Source organism: Rhinopithecus roxellana, chromosome 6 (assembly GCF_007565055.1).
Source record: "Rhinopithecus roxellana isolate Shanxi Qingling chromosome 6, ASM756505v1, whole genome shotgun sequence".
In the NCBI taxonomy this organism is placed as follows: Eukaryota; Metazoa; Chordata; class Mammalia; order Primates; family Cercopithecidae; genus Rhinopithecus; species Rhinopithecus roxellana.
This window is the reverse complement of record NC_044554.1, coordinates 90,672,514-90,692,278: the sequence shown is the minus strand read 5'-3', so window position 1 is coordinate 90,692,278 and position 19,765 is coordinate 90,672,514. Positions and strand designations below refer to the sequence as shown.

The 19,765-nt window shown below is 42.6% G+C and overlaps 1 protein-coding gene and 1 non-coding gene across 3 annotated transcripts in view; one reads left to right on the top strand and one right to left on the bottom strand.

Moving 5' to 3' along the window:
* Positions 1 to 19,765, top strand: part of ELMO1 (engulfment and cell motility 1) — a 578,893-nt gene that overhangs the window by 15,359 nt on the left and 543,769 nt on the right. The window lies entirely within an intron of this gene.
* LOC115898485 lies at positions 14,364 to 14,501 on the bottom strand. Its single transcript, XR_004058212.1, has one exon. It is a non-coding gene; the product is annotated as a small nucleolar RNA SNORA51 (small nucleolar RNA).

Genomic DNA, 19,765 nt, shown 5'->3' with positions numbered 1-19,765 from the left:
GGGCATGTATAGGGGAGACTCGTTCATGATTGCCAAAATAGGGAATTGTTTTCAGAGACATAAAGACTCAGGGACACCAGGAGAATTCGCTTTTGAGGGGCTTTCCTTGAGGCACCCTGCTCTCTGGGTCTTCAAATACTGCCCGTCTTCAAATACTGCTCAGAAGCCATCAGTGAGGGATGAGGTGGGCTCATGATTCTTCCCTTGCAAGTGAGCATAAGACCCCAGAATTCCTAATCAGGTGAAATCAGGTTGAAATGAATATTAAGGGGGAACACCAAGCAAAAGAGAAGTCATGCCAGAGGTGTCCGGCAGTTTGGTGGGCTGGGAGAGAAAGGGCCCCTGGCTTCCTTTGTGAGTGAAGTGCCTGGATCACATGATATGAGTGGATGGTCACCTCCTCTGGGAACCTTCCGTGACTTCTGGCATTTGCTCCTTGGACACATGAAGTGCTTCCCTGTGCTGGCATTGATCGTGCTGTTTCACACTCTGTTTCATGTCCTTCTCCCTGAGTAGCCTGGAGGGCTCATGGCAGGTGTTCCCAGGCTGTGCCCATAAGAAGTACTCAGTGAATGTCCGTAGACAGAAGCACTATTTTTCATGCATGTGAGCACTGGGTCCTTTTCACAGTCCTTTAAAATGGTTTCTTCGTCTCTGAGTAAGGGCCCTGGGGATACTCTATTTAGGGATGTCTGGCATGTAACTCTCGCTGTCCCCAATTTTGCTGAAGACCCAAGGTCACTGATTGAGGAGCCTCTGGGTGTTGGAGAGGTACACGGCCGTGCAATGCCCTAACCCTAGGAGGCAACAGTTACTGCCTTAATGTCATTCCACTGTGCCAAAATCCACTCTAGATAAAATGAACGTTACAGAAGAAGAAACCAACATTTTGTCATTGTGTTACTCTCTGCAGAAGTATTCTTACTTGCTGGTCTACTTATAATTCTCTCCTAGTCACCCAAGAGCCTACAGGGCATAGACATTTGAAGACCATAACTGGAAAGAACATAGCAAACATTTCTTGGCTTTTCATCCTTTCATCCACGGTTCAGCCAGGGTTGAATTTGAAGTGTCTGTTTCTTCCTTCCTCTCTCTCCAGTGCTTGTGGGTGACTAGGCATCTGTGATACACATTGGGGGCTGGGATTTTTACCACATGTGTGGTTACCCACATTTCATTTATTACATTCTGAGAGCACCGTGGCCTTGATAATTTACGTTTCTAGGCTATAATTGCATATTATTTTTCTAGCAGCTATCAAGGGTTTCAGCTAGCAATTGAAACTTGATAGTGTCTTGGCTCTTCATTGCTGGAACAATTTATCCTGATATTCAAGTGCAGAGCTGAGCCCATTTCTTATAAGCCAAGTAGCACACACATGGTAAACCCCCAACTTAAGTGTTCTCAGTTCACTCTGGAAATGGAGCATATTCAGGCCTTTGGAGCCGCATTCTCAGACCTTTTACATTCCCTTTCTCCTTCAGTACAATAACCAAACAACTCCTTGCTTCCCCATTGTGGAGAACCTGGCAGTTGCTAAGCATGCCTATCCCAATTATGCATTCCAGAGCTTAAGAGATGACCACAGGATGAAGTGTGGGACCCACTGGGTCCACTGTGAGGTGGACCTGAACTAAAACTTCATAGATCAGGCCAGGTGCGGTGGCTCACACCTGTAATCCCAACACTTTGGGAGGCTGAGGTGGGCAAATCACCTGAGGTCATGAGTTCGAGACCAGCCTGACCAACATGGAGAAATCCCATCTCTACGAAAAAGACAAAACTATCCAGGCGTGGTGGCGTATGCCTGTAATCCCAGTTACTCGGGAGGCTGAGGCAGGAGAATCGCTTGAACCTGGGAGGCAGAGGCTGTGGTGAACCAAGATTGCACCATTGCACCCTAGCCTGGGCAACGAGAGTGAAACTCCGTGTCAAAAACACCAAAAAACAAAAAACAAACAAACAAAAAAAGAAACAAAGAAACTTCTTAGATCACCTGGCCTCCATAAGTCCCTGCTAACTGAGGCCACAGTGATGTTTTGAGTATTCTGGAATCAGTGTTCATTCAGAACCATCGTCCATTAGTTCCCAAAACGTCTGATTTTTCCTTTTTCCCCAGTGCGCAGTTACCCTGGTAAAAGGTTGTACATAGGTCTTCTTGGGGAAGGCTGGGAGAAAGATTAATGAATACACTTTTGACAGTGTACCAGGGTCCTATTTCAAAGGGACCCAGCCTTCCTTTCATTCTAGTTGAGCCCGTATAAACTCACTGTAAACTGACTCTCAAGTCTGAGGATTGGTTGAGGGACCATGACTGTTTTTATGATTCAGATTAGACTTTTGTTCACTTGACCTAGAACTTTTCCACTTATACATATCAAGTAGAAATTTAGTAGGCTTCTCATCTATTCCCACTTTTTGAAACACTATGATCATCCAGCCAATAGTATAGCCCTGTGCAAGTTAGACTATTCTTTTTTTAATTATTATTATTATTTTTTAGAGATACGGTCTTGCTCTGTCACCCAGGCTGGAGTAGAGTGGCATAGTCATAACCCACTGCAGCCTTGAACTCCTGGGCTCAGGCCATCCTCTCACCTCAGCCTCCTGAGTAACTAGAATTATAGACACGCACCACCATGCCCGGCTAATCTTTTTATTTTCTGTAGAGATGAGGTCTTCCTGTGTTGCCCATGCTGGGCTTAAACTCCTGGCCTCAAGTTAGCCTCCTGCTTTGGCCTCCCAAAGCACTGGAATTACTGGAATGAGCCACTGCACCTGGCCAAGGTACACTATTCTGATTGCTGTGTTGACCTTGCTGTCCATTAAGGCGACTATGCCACACTAGAAAGTGCTCAGTTAGGCTCTGTGCCTGTTCCGAGGCTTTGTCCCATTTTGTTCCCTTAGATACTTCCGTGAGCTGCCTTGTGGGATCCAGACCCACACAGATCCAGGTTGAAATTAATCACCACTCACTTGCTCTGTGACTTGGGGGAAATTTATTAAGTTCTCATAGCTTCCGTTTCTTCTTGTATAGATGGAAATGATGCCAGTGTGTGGTTGTCAAGATAAAATGAAAAAATATAATCAACAAACAGCAGAGTTATTTGGCCTCGGCCGGCACACAGTAGATGTGAGAGGATGTATGAGTTTTGAACCTCTGCTCCAAAATTCTGTGGCCAGAGGCCGTCGCTGGTTGAAAGGGATGGAATTAGGAGTCACCGGTGAGCTCACAGAGCACACTGTTCCTGTCTGGCTTCTTGTGCCCTTCAAGTTTGCTGACAATCTGAAACAGATGCTTGATTTCAGCTTTTGTAGGAAAAAAATGTCATTTCATTTGAACAGGTTGTGTCTGCAAAAAAATTTCACAGCATTTTCTGTCCTTTGCATTAAGACTTAAATTTCAAGTTTGCTGTGTTTTTCAGTACTGCAGTTTGATTTCTGGATTTTGGTTTTTTTGTCTGTTCAGAGAAAATAAGGTCTGTCTGGGAGAGGCGACCTTTTTTACACTTCCCATAGCCTCTGAGGTGTACCTTTTGTGAGCCCTATTTGTGGACTTTGTTCATTAACTCATTCTTTGAGCACTTGAGGCCAGGAAATGATGATACATGTGGAGTGCCTTTGCTCTCTGCAGGGGAAGATGAGGTTGCAATGGGCACAGCTGTAATGCGTGGCTGATACTCTCATGCAGGCAGAAACCGGGTGAGGATGGCAGAAGAGGCCTGTGTCCTGTTGGCCAAAGACGTGCTTCATGGAAAATGATGTTCCTGGTGGAGCTCTTCGGGGACTGGTGGTCCAGACATTGAATTTGGAATCAAGAGGCCAGGGGCCTATTCTTGGGACTGACCCTGACTATCATCTGTGCTGTCCTTCAATGCCAAATTTTTCTCAGCTATTTATAAATGTGGAGGGAGGGTGCTAGATGTGATTGATGGATCCCAAACAAATCTGTAGGTCAGTCAGCTGCATTCAGAATCATCTCAGCAGCTTGCAAAAACTAGAATCTGGGATCTCATCACCAGAAATTCTGATTCTGGAGGAATTTCCTAAAATCTCTATTTATACAAAGACTCTCTGCACCAGGTAATTGTAGTCTGAAGCCCCCTTAGGATGCCCTGAATGTCTTCTATATGCCTCTTCCCTCTAGTTCATTCCTCATCCTTCACATCCTAATGCCATCTTAAATGTCTCTTTCAGAAAACCTTCTTGGCCTCTAACTGAGCAGCCCTCCATAGGGGATTATTAGTTCATGCCTCTGTGCAAGAAAGAAAAACAAAAACAAAATGCATCAGTTCATTCACTTCTCCCATCTCCCCTGCTGGCCTGAGAGCACCTGAACATAGTGATGGTACCGTAGCCAGTCATCTGTGCATCCTGTGTGCTCTGCCCACTGCCTGGCATGTAGAATATGCCCAGGAGGGGATTTTCAGAGCTGACCAGATGGGAGAGTGGTAAAACTGAAGATCAGCCCTTTTCCCTGCCTGTTAGCACCTCTAGGAAAGATTTAAGAGATGTTTCAAACAAATCACTCCAACGTATCTGGGATTGCTCATTGTGATGCTTGGTCTGTGCCAGCCTCTTCCTACCACATCTATGACTGTTACAGAGGTAACTATTCCATCTCTTAATCTGCAGCACCCAGAATGGCTGTGAAATCACTGAAGGAGGTAAGCGGGGAAGAAGACAAGTTGGATCCTGACAGTATAAACCCAGGTGTTTTGCAAATCCTTCCAAAATATCACTTGGCTTTTCCTCTCTATACCCCCTCCCTTGCCCAGTTGGAAAAAAAACAAAAAAAAAAAACAAAAAAACCCTGCAGTACGTGTGCCCACATCCTCCTCTGGATGAAATAGAGTTGCACAGAGAAAAGGAAAGTTGATTTCCTAGTTATTCTCCCACACACAGAGTTCTGGGTGGCACCATCCCACACTATTTGCATCACTGAGGTACACACTCTGCCAAGACTGCATCTTAAATTTAAACACATTTTGATGAAAATAGAGAAAGGCTGAGGAAGAAAGGTTAACACTTCCCCATAAGAGGTGCGTAAGCACTATACATCGTATGTTTTTCTTCTGGCTCTTGGATTAAGGACAGAATGTTAATTAAAAAGTAAAAAGCTGATCTTCTGAGCAGCAATTAATTTCAGGATTGCTCTTTCATCTGTTGGGTCTTTGCATTTCTGAAGGTGTGGTGGAAAATATTTCCTAGGGGTCTTTCTAATACACATTTTCATTTGATTGTTCTGATCTTTAGGCTACATGTTGACTTAAAGAAAAGCCAGTATTACAAAAAGAAATGTCATCGCAAGGCTCTGGATTCTGATTGTCGCTCTGGTGACACAGATGAGGTTGGCTCCAGGCATGTACACATTGGTTAGCTGGTTCTGCCCAATCCCTGTCAGGAGTCAAATGTTCCGTGTAGTCAAGACTGCTAAGCGGCAACATAAACTGGATTCATTAGCTCGAGTTCTGAAAGCTCCTCTTAAAAGCTATTTTTGTAGGCCGGGTGCGGTGGCTCACGCCTGTAATCCCAGCACTTTGGGAGGCCGAGGCGGGCGGATCGCGAGGTCAGGAGATCGAGACCATCCTGGCTAACACGGTGAAACCCCGTCTCTACTAAAAATACAAAAAATTAGCCGGGCGTGGTGGTGCGCGCCTGTAGTCCCAGCTACTTGGAGGCTGAGGCAGGAGAATGGCGTGAACCCGGGAGGCGGAGCTTGCAGTGAGCTGGGATCTGGCCACTGCACTCCAGCCTGGGAGACAAAGCGAGACTCTATCTCAAAAAAAAAAAAAAAAAAAAGCTATTTTTGTATTCGTGCTACTTTAATATTTAGGGACAGGCTGCACCATTTTCTAGGTGCCAAAAGTGATCACTCAGTTTTTTTTATTAGGTACTATTTTAGATTCAAAAATATTTTATTTTTTATGGACTGTCTTGTGCCTTTGACCTAGCTCTCTTTTCCCTGGGATGTGTGTCCTAAGAGGATGAGGTTTATGATATTAATAATACCTGCATTATTAATTCCTTTCAAATGCAACCAGCTGTCTCGGATCCCCTCCAACATGTGTGCGTGCACACATGCACCCCCCCCCCCCCACACAGACACATACACACACCCCAAGCATACATCCTTCATGTAGATAAAAAGATAAAATGCCTTTGGGGTATCTATGGGGATAACTTATTTTTCTCCCCTATTGATCAGAATGCATGGAGGCCTGGGAAACTCTGCTGGAGTACCCAAAGCCTCCAAGCTGGCAGACTGGAGCACTATTGTCTTTATTGCTTCTTTTAGCAGGATTTTCCTGGGGATGGTGAATGTGCCATAAAGTGGGGCCCACAGGCCTTGCAGAAATGGAGGAGCATGCCATTCACAGAAGAAATGAGCTGTCAGCTCCCTTCTCCTCTTACTATAATTTGCTACAGCCTAGAAATGAATAAGTGACAGCTATTAAAAGGGCTTAGGAATAATTGCAGTTAAAAGCAAAAATAACGATATTATCCATTGCCACTTAGGCTCACTTTTACTTTTGAAAAGGCTTAATGTTTGGAGTCCATAAAATGTTTGCAGAATATCATCCTGAGTCATTTTGTTTATGACTAATCTAAAATATTTTTATAGGTTTTCAGCCATCCAATAGTGGTGTTGGTTTTGGTGGCATCTGAAGGACGGTGATATTCCTATTGGAGTGATCTGTGACACGTTTCAGTGCTGGTCACTGCTGACCCAGACTGAGGTGACAGGATTCTTCCATGCAGAGCTACAAGAGTTCTACAGCAGGTGTTTTTCCTGGAGGGAGAGCGATGACTTTTTGTGAATTTTAGTTTTAGAATTTGAAAAAGTCTCAGCCTGAAACATATCTTTAAAAACATCTCCTCATATCTCAGCTAATGTAGCACATCACAGAGATGTCACTGTATTCTGGAAGTTGATGTCATTCTTTCTTTGGAAAGCCATCGAGTCATCTCCACACCTTCTGTGATCTGTGATGTTCAGATGTTTAGTTTAGCAACTAAATTTGAATCTAGTTTCTAAAGAAGACCCCCTTGTGGTCTGAACTACTGTATTGCCTTAGGAGGCTCAGGTTAGTGTTTGCAAAGGTTAGTTTGTGTTTTTTTTTTTTCAGGAAAAAAAGATGTAGAATCTTTTTAGTAGAAGGATCTTGGATGAAAATCCTGAGTAAATGTTTCTTGGTGTATGGCAATGAAAATGAGTTAGGTATAATGCTGGCTTTTAAGAAGTATTTAAATAGTTTTTTATTCATTTTCATATGTCTTGGAAAAAGAATAACAAGGACATCAAACCTGTGATTTCCTAGATTTCTTTGTTTAGGATGAGACTAACATGCAATAATTGTAAGAGAAATACTGAGTAAAATAGGGCTGGGAAATGGTCTTTGAAGAACTAGAGTTTGGGAAACACTGATGTAAACCAAAACCTGGATTTTGTCTGTGCCACTTCTGAGGCAAGACAAGGACTGACTTGCCAAAGTTTACCTGTTGGTGACTTTGAAACTGGAATCCAGATGAAATGCTGGTATGTTTGTGAATAATAACAAGGAGAGCTGACCTTTCAGAGCGTCTCCTGTGAATGGTACCAAGTGATTTATATATGCTATCTCATTTAGTTCTCACTACAGGACTTTTTTGAATTAATTACTGCTAGTATTTTATTTTATAGCAAATACAAGATGGGTGTGGTGGCTCACGCCTGTAACCCAGCACTTTGAGAGGCCAAGAGGGCGGATCGCCTGAGGTCAGGAGTTTGAGACCAGCCTGGCCAATATGGTGAAACTTTGTCTCTTCTAAAAATAAAAAAATTAGCTGGGCTTGGTGGTGGGCACCAGTAATCCCAGCTACTTCAGAGGCTGAGGCAGGAGAATCGCTTGAGCTTGGGAAGCGGAGGTTGCAGTGACCCAAGATTGTGCCACTGTATTCCAACCTGGGTGATTGCTGAGAATCCATCTCAGCAAAAAAAAAAAAAAAAAAACAGAGAGAGAAGACAACTCTTAAGTTTAGAGAGGTTGAGTAACTTGCCCAGGGCCATAGAGCCAGAAAGAGCTGAGGTGAAGGAGGGACCACACTTTTGTCCATCTTAGCTCCCTGAGAATAGTTCACATCAAAGAAAATGTTGAAGAATGGATCCTTTTGTTGGTGCTAAACTGCTAGGCATGAGGGTCCAGAGTCTTGTTCTGGAGACTTGCAAATGATGATTTTTATAGCCTCATTGGAGAGGGGGACTCTGCCTAGGACATCCCCTGAGAAGTTCTCAGTATATCAGCATATTACAGATGGAGAAGACTCAGTTAGAAATCAGCTTTCTTCTGTAATATTGATGATTTTCAAAATCACTTAACCACAGGTTCCCTTTTTCTCCAATAAAACCCATTACATTTTGCAGAACCAATACTCTGTGGAGCACCTATTTGGGGAACCTAACGTTTTAAACTCATTTTACACATGGGAAATCTGAGGTTTGTGATTACTTGGCCAAAGCCAAAACTAGCTGTTGGCAGAACTTATGTCATGAATTAATTTATTCATTCAACAAATAGACATGCAGTGCCTCCCATGTGCCAAGCATGCTGGGAATTGGTGGTATAGCATTGAACCAGTAGACAAGACACAGATAATAGGAGCCACATGTAAATAATTTTGGATAACAATCATCATGGACTGAATGTTTGTGCCCACACCCCGACCCCTCCAAATTCTTATGTTGAAATCCTCATACCCAATATGATGGTATTAGAAAGTAGGGTCTTTGGGAGGGCCTTAGGTTCTGAGGGTGGAGCCCTCTGGCATTAGTGCCCTTATAAAAAGGACCCAAGAGAGCTCTCTGCTACCCTTTCTACCATGTGAGACATAATGGGAAGTTGGCAGTTCACAGCCCAGAAGAGCGTCCTCACCAGAACCCAACCCTGCTGGCACTCTGATCTCACATTTTCAGCCTCTAGAACTATGAGAAATAAATTTCTGTTGTTGATAAGCCACCTAGTCTATGGTACTTTGTTAGAGCATCCTGAATTGACTAAGGAAACCATTAATCTATGAAGACTGGAAACCCTAGCATTTCCTGGGTCTTCTCAAGGCAGAGGGCTTGCCTTTTTCATCTTTCATCTTTGTTTTCCCAGTTTCTAGTGTGAGGCAGCAATAACACAGGCTCAATAAATATTCGTTGAATAAGCTGTTGATGGATTGGAATCTTTCCCATTCTATAACAAAATGGTTTATTATTACTATTATTAAAAATAATAATATGATAATTATTAGTTCTGGTGTGTATTACCCTTTGGAAAGTTTAAAACAAAATGTTCCGAGAGGTCCCCAGATTGAAATAGGTCTCTTGGTCAGCCTTGCTAAGAAACCTGGTTCTGAACAGCATTGACCTCGAATGCTCATTACAGGACAGATTATTTGTGAAATGAGTAATGTTTGAAAATCATCTCTGTAGGTTTTGCGGCATTCCTAAATTGTGTCATTGGCTGGAATTTTCAGATCACAACCATATTTTGATTCCCAGGCTTTTGGCCATTTTGCTAATGTGCCAGACTCTCTAAGGCCTAGCCCAATTGCTAATATTGATGAATTCTTAGGAGTATATATAGTTTGTTCAGATGCAAAACGGATGGGATTCAGAATCTTATCAGCTCATACCTGTGGGTGTGGGGCAATCCCTCCATCTGCCAATTTTCTAAACTATGTAGCCTACTGTGAGATACTGAATCCCTGCCCATGAGTACTGAGAAGGACTCACGGAAGGATGATAGCTTTCTTGGCATTATTTGATTCTAGCATAAGAAAACTGGCTAATATTAGTAGAGTATGAGAAGATTTTAGTCCACTGGACTGGACGTTTGGAGCTGCCCAGGTGGTCAGTGCTGGCAGGAAAGGTAAAGAAGATCAAAGCATATGCTTTTCTACTTGCCTATCTTTTTCTTGAAAGAATTTGTGGCTGATGAAGACCGTTTTGCTCTGGCGGAAATGATGATCTGTTGGTGGCATGTCCTGGCCTCTTAGTTCTCTTTGTTGTCCTGGGAAGTGGGCAAGTGCCCCACTGGACCTTGATCTCTATTCCACAGGGGACTCCCTGCTTTAGAAAGACCCTTACCCATGAGGTCCAAGGATGACCACCCAGTGTAGCCCCCAGTAAGTACTGACACACACTTCATCCAGAGAGATCATTTAGTTTAAGGGAAGGGCATCATCACTCTCAGAGATGGGTATTTTAGTGATTAGAAATGTGGCTTCTCTGGTAGAGGGCATTCATTTTTTTAAAAAGAGAAAGGATAATGAATCGGACAGTATCTGTCAAATTCTTTGCTGGGTTTCTTGTGGAAACCTAAGTTTTCCCAAGGCAGTATGTCCCTGAAAAGAAATTGATTTTGGTATGATCCATAAAGCCATGCAGAGTGAAATAAACTACTGGCACAAAAGGGACAAACACATATATAAAAAATAGGAATCAATGTTTCAAAAATGAAATACAGTAGAACACTGTGAGGTTTTTGTTTGTGTGTTTGTTTGTTTGTTTGTTTTCTTTGAGACGGGATCTGGCTCTGTCATCCAGGCTGGAGTGCAGTGGCACGATCTCAGCTCACTGCAACCTCCGCCTCCCAGGTTCAAGCGATTCTCCTGCCTCAGCTTCCCAGGTAGCTAGTATTACAGGCACCCGCCACTGCACCTGGCTAATTTTTGTATTTTTAGTAGAGACGGGCTTTCGCCATGTTGACCAGGCTGGTCTCAAACTCCTGACCTCAGGTGATCCTCCCAGCTTGGCCTCCCAAAGTGCTGGGGTTACAGGCGTGAGCCACCGCGCCTGGCCAGCTGTGAGTTTTATTTAGCCTCAGAAGTATCTTTAGACATTAGGTAAAGAGATACAGGCTTAATCATATCTGTAGTTTACTGTAGGTTATAAGAGGAATATTTGATGAAATTATGACATATGTTACTGAAGGGAAATGGTGCCATGTTTTTCCCTATATATTTTAGAGTGATAACCTGTAACACGGAAGACGTTGGTGCCTCACTAAGAGCATGGCACCAGGAGCCTGAAGGAATGGGACCTGAATCCCATTTTTTTTGTTTACCAGATACGAAAATTTAAACAAGTTAGTAATGCTTTTGAATCTCAATTCCCATCTGTAAAATGGGGGTAACAATACAGATCTCTAGAGTTTGCTGTGCAGACTTAACAGGCTTGACTCATGGGATGTGGCCAATAAATGGTAGCTTTTGGTATGAACTATAGGTAGAAAAGTATCTAAATGGTTTCCCCCAAGCCCAGAGAGTCTGAAATGGCCTTTGGAGGTATCTTCAGACATCATGACTTCATTTGGTGTGGCATCATGCTTGTCTGATTTTTAGATTTCCAAAGAAGTCTTGCAGTGCGTCACTACTGGAAAACGTTTTGGAGTTTACACAATCAGTAAATGAATTTTAAAACCGTTTTTTTTCTAAGTAGGAAGGTAAGTGTTGCCCGCTTCATCTATCTACTTGTAGACCTGTCTAAGTGTTTTAAAATCCATCACAACATTTAAAATTATGAAAGCCATTTGCTTCATGACTAAACAAAATTCCCTGAAAGTCTTGTATATTCCTGCGACCAGCTGAATCCTCTAAGAGAGGCAGGAAAACCACACAAGCTTCTCTATGAATGTTGCTGGTGTGTTGTGACTTGTACCAGGTCCCTTAGGCCAAAGTGAAGCACAGATTTTTTTGGGGAAAAAAAAGCTGATGAATTAAGCCAATAACTCCAACCTCTTGGCCAGAGAAATGTAAATTCTTTTTCTAAACTCACAGAAATAAGACTCTTCCAGGGCTGGAAAAGACTGATGAATAATGCAGGCTCATTTCCCCCACTGAATTTATTCCTCGATGCTATGCATATAATGGATAATCAATAAATATTGTTTGCCTGCTTTGTGTAGCTGTTTCAAATTGGGATGAGGATGAGTCTGTGGTGTTGAAGTAGAGGAAAGCTAATTTTCTTATCCTGCGATAGGCTTTAATCTTGTTAGCCAGATGTTCTAAGCATGAGAGCTAACCAGTCAGACGAGACCACAAATATCTCAGTTGCACAATGCAATTGGCTTGGGAACTGCATTCTTTAAAGGTCATCCTTTGTATGGGGACAGAGGCACCCCTTGTCTACATTTTGGGAGGATAGGTTGGCTTCCTGGTCCCACTCAGGTCAAAAACACCACTGCCCGTCACTTTTGGCCCCAGCTCCTTGTGGTTAAGTCCCACTGCATTGTAAACTCCAAGCAGAGGGGCCAGTTTTGACCAATGAGAATGGTTAACGCTTCTGGCCAGCCCTCTTCTGCTGAAGTCTATAATGCATGGCTGTTTTTGTCCCTGTCTGTTGGAAGAATATTCAGAAATCCATTGCAATCTCGTTTTGATAAAGCCTTTAATTTTCCACCCCTTCCTTTTGCAACTTCATCCATTTGCTGCATATTCAGCCCCTAAGAATCCAGGAATGAATTGATGTGCTGGCTTCAAAACAGCCTGGCGTTTAGAAGTTTTGATGATATTCGAGACTCTCCAGGCTTGACTGTTCTTAGCTTTGATATCATGAGGACTATCCTCACAGGGAAAGATTTATAGTATCTGGGGTGAGAACATTAATTGTGGCCCAAAGGAGCATGTGATATTTTGGTAAGGTGCTTGAGGACGTTGTTGGATATACAGCAGAATGTATTTCGGAAGGGTGCAAGCAATTTTGAGGCCTTCTGACTGATCATTGCAAAATGGGTGAGCACTGGGAGATCACAAAATATGTGGTGGGCAAGGTAAAAAGAATATCAAACTGGATGAAGAAAGAAAACAGGGGGGAAAGCTATTTGAGAGGAAACTTGGCATATACTTAGTATTTGTGTCTGTTTTTCTCTTGAAATGGGCTGATGTGCTGGCAGAGACTTCTGGCTGTTGTCAGAGATATGAACATCTGTGCTCCTTTGCAGAAAACTCAGGATTCTAAAGTGTTTGGTGGAAATTGTTTAACTCTGCCACTTGCTCCGTCTCCTCATTAGGAAGAGCTTAGTCTGTACTGCTCAGAGTGTACTTTTAAGAGGAAAATGTGGCTTAGGGTTCTGGGCTTTGCTTTTACATACTGCGTGGCAGAAGCAGGTTTCCAGCAACAAAATCTGAGGCCATCAGATACAAGTGTGCACACTTGGTGTAGATCAGTTTGCTTGCTTGAGTTGGAAGTAAGAATTAAAGATGCCAAATTAGTAAGGCAGTTGTGATACAGACATCCAAAGAGAGCCAGCAGGATGGACAGGTCATTTGTGGCTAAGTTTTGGAAGGCTTTGCTTTAGTCACTGTAGTTAATGCTAAAAGCTGTTATAAATGACCCCAAAATTTCAGTGACAATACAATAAGAGTGTAGTTTTTGATCACTTTAAAGTACATTCTCCTTTTCCCCTAATTAACTCTGCTGTTCACCAAGTACTCTAACAAAGTGGTGAGTGGAGTTACACAGGGCATCAATGTCTAGCCAGTATGCCACCTTCCTTTAGCCAGAACCTAATCCCAGCTGTGGCACATGCAGGAAAGGCCGGGCAATGTAATTTAGCTCTGTGCTTGTGGAAAGTATCACTGGTTTATTGAACATAGCCTCGAATGTTCTTCCTAGACAGTGATGGATCCATCCACGTTTTGCGGAGCCCACTTTATGAAAATAACACAAAATTGGGTACTAAAGTGAATGGTTTATTTAGAATGAGAATGGGCAGGGCTCAGTCAAGTGAAAGGCTCTGAAGATTATGATTTCTTAGCTTCATGGTGATATATCTCTGCTCCTAATGGCCAAATATAAAATGTGTTTTTCCCCTTCTTACAACCTAATAAAACCATCTTTGCTAGGTGCCCCCATGGAGCACTTTGTGCCGTTGAAGTGTGCCAGGGCAGCTACTCTCACATTGCCCTTGGAGTGAACAGTGCTGCAACATTGCTGGGAGGCAGTTTGGCTATCGGTACTGAGAGCACAAGACTCGTCCTGTGCTTTGACTCAGGGGCCTTACCTCTCAGCCTCGGAAAGCCCCCAGTGATTTATATTAGGTATGTGTAAATCATGAAAACATCCTCATTCTCCAAAGACAGGTAAATGGTTCAATTATATCACCATGCAATGGAATATTGCAGCAATTACAAATGATGATAAGATGTTTTGTGCAAGGGAAAATGCATATAAGTGAAAAGAGCATGATGTGAAATAGTGTGAACTCAATCGTGTAAAAATAAGTAAACTAAAAAATACTGAAATGAATGATATGAAAATGTTATCACTGGTCATCTCTGGATGATCGACATATGACCAAACTTTATTCATCTTTATAGTACTTTTTTCTTCAACTCCATTTCCCTGCATTTACAATACAGACGAGGCGCACACAAGGCCTGGCCTGAGGTGCACATGGTATAGGTTTACTCTGCTTCCTCTTTCTCTGCTTCAGTCAGTGTAAGAATACAGCCTTGGTAAGCGCCAGGAGGCCTCATCGTTTTAGTTTTCTGCATCCAGCTAATTGTATACAATTATTTAAATAATGATAGTTCTGACCCTTCCATGTAAATGGCAATATTGCAGCCTTAATTTGCCCTAACATTTTACTGTTTCCAAAGTGTTATCACATATTATCATATCATATTTTACAACAACCCTGAGAGGACAACAAAGAAAAAAAAATCATACATTTTTAATAGAAAACAGATTAAACAAAACAAACCTATCCAACCACAAACAACCCATGAATATATTGACATTTCCCGATAGCATCTCCGCCTTCCTCCTCCTGTTCCCCTAATTAATTTTACTGTTCACCAAGGACTCTAACAAAGGTAAAAAATACTACTCTCTTCTCAATTAGCATAGTTTTCTATTTAGATTTTTAATTACAAATATTTTAAGAGTATTATTTTGGGTTTTCTCCGAGCTTGGAAACCTAGCCTTGTTCTACCAGAAAATGCTTTCTGCATTTCAGCTCAGGCATTTAGAAGTCCACACTGGGTCAGAGCCTGCCTGCATCCTGAGTGGCTGTTTCTGTTCTCCCTGCTACATCCTCCTCTGAGGGCTCAGCCCTGGGGGGTAGGGGTGGGGTTGTTGGGGGAGTCTCTAGGACCCTGGGACCCAACCCTGGAGAGATCTCAATCACGCTGGTGCTCTTCATCCCTCGACTCATGTTCCGTAGCTGCTTAGTCTTGTTACAAGTGCCTGAATCCTAGCCTCTGCAGCACCCTGAGAGCTGGGCACTCGACTCTTACCATCCTCATCTTGCCTCACTGGCCCCTTCACTGCAGAAGCTGCAGTTTGCTCCCACGCTTAACCTGGTAACTGACACCTCCTTATAATACCTGCAAGATGACTTCTCTGATTCTGCCTGCCTGCACCTGTGTGTTTCTGGATTTTCCATCTCCATGCTTGGCCCTGCCTGAGACTGCTGCAGGCCAGCATCTGACTGGCAGATGCTGGCCAGGTTATCCGAGCTGACTCTGATGCATCCATGGTGTTGCTATTCACCAGATACAGAGTTCCACTGGCACAGCACACTCTCTTCCCACTCCTGAAGCTCTCTCTCCTTACCAGAGGTCTTGCGTACCCCTGGGGCCTGGGCAGATCCAGTTCCAGATTCTGGAATCTCCCTACGGGCCTTACCTTATTGCAATGTACTGGGCCAGGCCACCAGGTACTGCCTTTGAAAATTTGTTTTGAAGTTGCAAATTGCTTGGAGTACTGTGGTGCTGCAGGCAGCTGTCAGGGGTAGAGGTATGGGGAGCAGAGATGCCTGAGCTGATCTAGAAAATACTTAGGGGTAGAATGCTCTAATGTGAAAATTAATTTTAAAAAACACACTGCTAAAGACAGTTCAAAATGTGCTGCACTTTCTATCTGTAGCAATCTTGAGTCCAAAAAAAGAATGTGGAGGCCGGGCGCGGTGGCTCAAGCCTGTAATCCCAGCACTTTGGGAGGCCGAGATGGGCGGATCACGAGTTCAGGAGATCAAGACCATCCTGGTTAACGCGGTGAAACCCCATCTCTACTAAAAAATGCAAAAAAACTAGCCGGGCGAGGTGGCGGGCGCCTGTAGTCCCAGCTACTCGGGAGGCTGAGGCAGGAGAATGGCGTAAACCCGGGAGGCGGAGCTTGCAGTGAGCTGAGATCCGGCCACTGCACTTCAGCCTGGGCGACAGAGCGAGACTCCGTCTGAAAAAAAAAAAAAAAAAAAAGGAATGTGGAATGAAAGTTTTGGTTTCTGTCTCTTGGCAGATAGGTCAGGTCAAGTGGACAAAAAAAGGAGGGAGGAAAGAGTAGCTGGGGAGAGCCTGCAATGCCGATTTTGTTTCCTGGGGTTCCCTTAACATCTTTTGATGAACTGCATGGCTTAAAACCATGCAGATTTGTTCTCTCACAGCTCTAGAAACTAGCAGTCCAAAATCAAGGAGTTGGCCTGAAGGTTCCAGGGGAAGGTCTTTCCTTGCCCCTTCCAGCTTCTGGTGGCCCCAGGTGGTCCCTGAGTTGTGTAATATCACTCCAGGCTGTGCCTCCATCTTCATATGGCTGCCTCCTTGTGTGTCTGTCTTTGCATGACATTTTCCTCTTTTTTTTGAGACAGAGTCTTGCTGTGTCATCCAGACTGGAGTGCAATGGCGCCGTCTCGACTCACTGCAACCTCTGCCTCACAAGTTCAAGCGATTCTCCTGCCTCAGCCTCCCGAGTAACTGGACTATGGGTGTGTGCCACCACACCCGGCTAATTTTTGCATTTTTTTTTTGGTAGACATCTTCCTCTTTTTATAAAGATACCGGTCCTAGTGGGTTAGCACCTGCCCAAATGACCTCATTTTAATTTGATTATATCTGCAGAGACCTATTTCCAAATAAGGTCACATTCACAGATAGCAGGAAAAGACTTCAACGTGTCTTTCTCAGGGGACACCTTTCCATGCATAACAGCTGCCTCTGGTCCAGTCTTTCTATCCCCTCTTCAGTGGTGTGTCCACCAGCAAAACTTCTATGCCTCAGTTTCCTTGACTGTAAAACGGTGCCCTCTTCTAGGATCGTTGAGAGAATTAAACGAAATCATGCTTGGCAGAGTATCCTGCTCATAGAAAGTGCTCAGTAGGGGTTTAGCTTTTATGGCTGGGCTTGCAGTCATTTGATTTCATAAGCTAGGTTTGTGGAGAAATTGAAGAAGTGAGTGAGCCAAACACAAAAGTAAACACTGTTGATAGGACAGGTGGTTAACTCTTTCAGTGCCACAAACACATTCTGACTCACCTGCACACAAATTTTGCTTACAAGGTTGTTGTCAGCACTAATTTTGCTCCAAGTATTTGCTTGATTAAAATCTCGTAGGCTACTCTTTGCAGCTGACCTATAACAGAAATAAATGAACTAACTAGAGATACTTTCTTCGTTGGGCTTCCATCTAGAGCTAAGCTTTACTTAGGCTTTCAAATTGTAAGCAAATGCAAAGTAACTCTCTTGGGAAAATTCCAGAGAATCTAGGCCTTGAACTGTTCTAAGCAAATGTGACCCTCCTTTTAGGGTGGAAATCTAAGAAATGGAGATTATGCATTGCCCAGTTCCAGGGGCACCATTCATACTGTGGTCTGTGCGTGTGTGTGGATAAGCCTGCTCTTCTGGGTGAGGTGGCCATGGATCCTTTATGGGGTTCAGTAAGTTCTGACAGTGGCATTGTCATGGTGTGAAACTTCTTATTCTCCTAGTTTAATTATTCAATGAGAATGGGATTCCTGAGATTCTAAACCATATTCCATAACTTTGGAAAATATATGTGTATATAAAATTTTTCATAAAATGAAAAACTGAGAGTGGACTGCAAGTCAAATTGCTATTTTCTTCCCTGCTTCATCTTTGTGAACTTCGTTTTGTCAGTTTTCCTGACAGTTGACAAAAGTGGACCGTTTTGGTGGCATATCTGATTTAGGAAGTAAGTGCAACAATTTGAAAGCCTAAGTAAAGCTTAGCTTTAGATGGAAGCCCAGTAAAGGAATTATCTCTAGTTAGTTCATTTATTTCTGTTATAGGTCAGCTGCAAATCTGAAAACACAGTTTTGAATTTGTGTGCTCATTTAATGATACTGATCATCTGAAATGCTGGTTTTTAAAATTGTAGATTTCATTATGGAATAAGTTTTTAACTTAATTTGTATATGGGTCAATCAATGTTTTGGGAATTTTGTTCTAAGACATGTTGAAGCTGTGCTGTAGTTATTGGGTTTATGAGTTGTTGGGGTATTATTTATTTTTAATGCACTCTGTTCTTTCCTCTTCCCAAAGCAAATAATCAAGAATTAATGTTTAACTTTAAGTTGGATCCACTCACTTTATATTGAGAGTTATTATTACTTTAATTCACATTTCTTTTCCCTGAAGCCCTGATATATCTTTGGGAAGATACATTTTTTCATGCATTAATTATTTTCCTTTTCAGTATCAATTGCAGGTATTACAATCACAGCAAGAAACATCTGTTGTACATTTATTATGTGTCAGGCACTGTGTTGCCTGCTTTAGATGAATTATTATTACAATCATTTGATTTTTATATCCACACTAGACTTTACATACTGTCTATCATAACTCACATTTTATAATAAGGACCTGAGACTGGGGAAATAAACTTGCCAAGTCGACACATTTAAAAGTGGAGGAGCCAAGAGTTGAACTCACATAGTATCTGACTCTGGAACTATGCTCTTAAACCCTACACTCTTGATATTGAAGATATAGGGACATCTTTGCATTTGAGGACAGAAATGCACATATAGCCCAGAACTTTTCAGTGGCTCCAAAGACCTCTGTATTTTCATGTAACATAACTTTGGGGGCCACGGATTCGCTTTGCTCAATCTATTTTGTTCAGGAGTACATGCATGCTAATTTGCTCAGGCAGCAGCTGAAAGCAGTGGGAGATATTCCAACAAGGCTCCAGATTGCAAGAGAAATTAGTGTGGATTTAAAAATTAATAGGCTTTGTATGCATATAACTAAGAATCAACTTAATTGCCATGAAGATGAATACTATGGCCCCAAAGTATGTATGTCAGAAGGTAGGATATTACTTGGTTTTGTGTAATTAGTAATACCAAGGTCAAATCAACTTAGATAACCGGTTTAAACTGTTAAATAGCTTTTTTGGCTTTAGATATTTCTCAAGATTTTTAATGCATGCTATGTGCATTGCAGTCTACAGGAAAAAAAAAAAAGGATTATTAGTGTTTTTGCAATGTTCCTGCCCAGTGTTTACTTGTTTATTTGATCTTGTTTTATTCCCACAAGGAAAGGTTCATTGTAATGCACCCAGGGATGTGTGGTAGATTTTTCCAATGCAGCAGGTAGGATGACTTTGATGGTAAGGAACAGAAAATTGAATGCTGACTGGCTTAAACAATAAAAGCTTATATAATTGAAGAGATTAGAGGTATGGTGAGCTACAGAATTAGACTGATTCAGCCACTCTCTGGGTCATTTAGGGTTTCTTTTTTTTCTGTCTCTGTCAAACAGGATTGGACTTTGGAGCTGGCCACAGGGCAGATTCCCCCAACACACCAGCAGGGTGGAGATCAGAGAATACCAGAACAAACATTAGATAATCTTTAAGAAGAGTGACTTGGGGTATGTGTGCCCCAACAAGTATCCGCCATAGCCAGTGACCTGGATATGCTTAATTTAGATTAATGAACTTATCCATCCTCTCTCTTCTCCACCTTGTAGGTGTTAATATTCTACATGTAAT